Genomic DNA, 601 nt, shown 5'->3' with positions numbered 1-601 from the left:
CGGATAAAATTCGTATATATATAGTAAGTATAATATAGTAAGTATAAATAAATGTATAAAATAAATAAATAAAGATAATTCGTATATATATAGTAAGTATAATATAGTAAGTATAAATAAATGTATAAAATAAATAAATAAAGATAAAGAAAGACTTTGATCAATATTTACTTCAGGCGTCGCATATGAATTATCTTTTTGTAATTGGGAGAGATGGCTGAGTGGACTAAAGCGACGGATTGCTAATCCGTTGTACGAGCTGTTCGTACCGAGGGTTCGAATCCCTCTTTCTCCGTTCCCTCGGATCACTTGAGATTTATCTTTCGAATTCGAAAAAATATCAAGTCCTTTATCATAGTTAAATGTCTGGAATAGAGAAAAGCATAGGAAAATGCAGAAATCAAGCAAGGAAATAATGAAAAATCTCTGATTTTTTTATTCCTCACGTCCAGGATTACGTCCTGGATCATTAGATAGGAATCCGAAGATGAAGAGAGAAACAAAGAATATCACTACTGTGTAAACGAAGAGTTTGAGAGTAAGCATTGCACAATCTCCAAGATCATTTTTTTTTTGTTTTTTGCAAAGGAAATAAGGGAAT

General features: G+C 30.9%; 1 non-coding gene across 1 annotated transcript; it reads left to right on the top strand.

The window, feature by feature from the left end:
* The first annotated feature begins 207 nt into the window (after window positions 1-207).
* On the top strand, window positions 208-295 carry TRNAS-GCU (transfer RNA serine (anticodon GCU)). Its single transcript has one exon. It is a non-coding gene; the product is annotated as a tRNA-Ser (tRNA).
* The last annotated feature ends 306 nt before the right edge of the window (window positions 296-601 follow it).

The sequence above is a fragment of the Tasmannia lanceolata genome, unplaced genomic scaffold, assembly GCF_043159265.1.
Source record: "Tasmannia lanceolata isolate RefF3 unplaced genomic scaffold, GAP_Taslan_0.1 ptg001128l, whole genome shotgun sequence".
NCBI lineage: Eukaryota > Viridiplantae > Streptophyta > Magnoliopsida > Canellales > Winteraceae > Tasmannia > Tasmannia lanceolata.
Note: the sequence above shows the minus strand (reverse complement) of the source record. Positions and strands in the feature narration are given on the sequence as shown.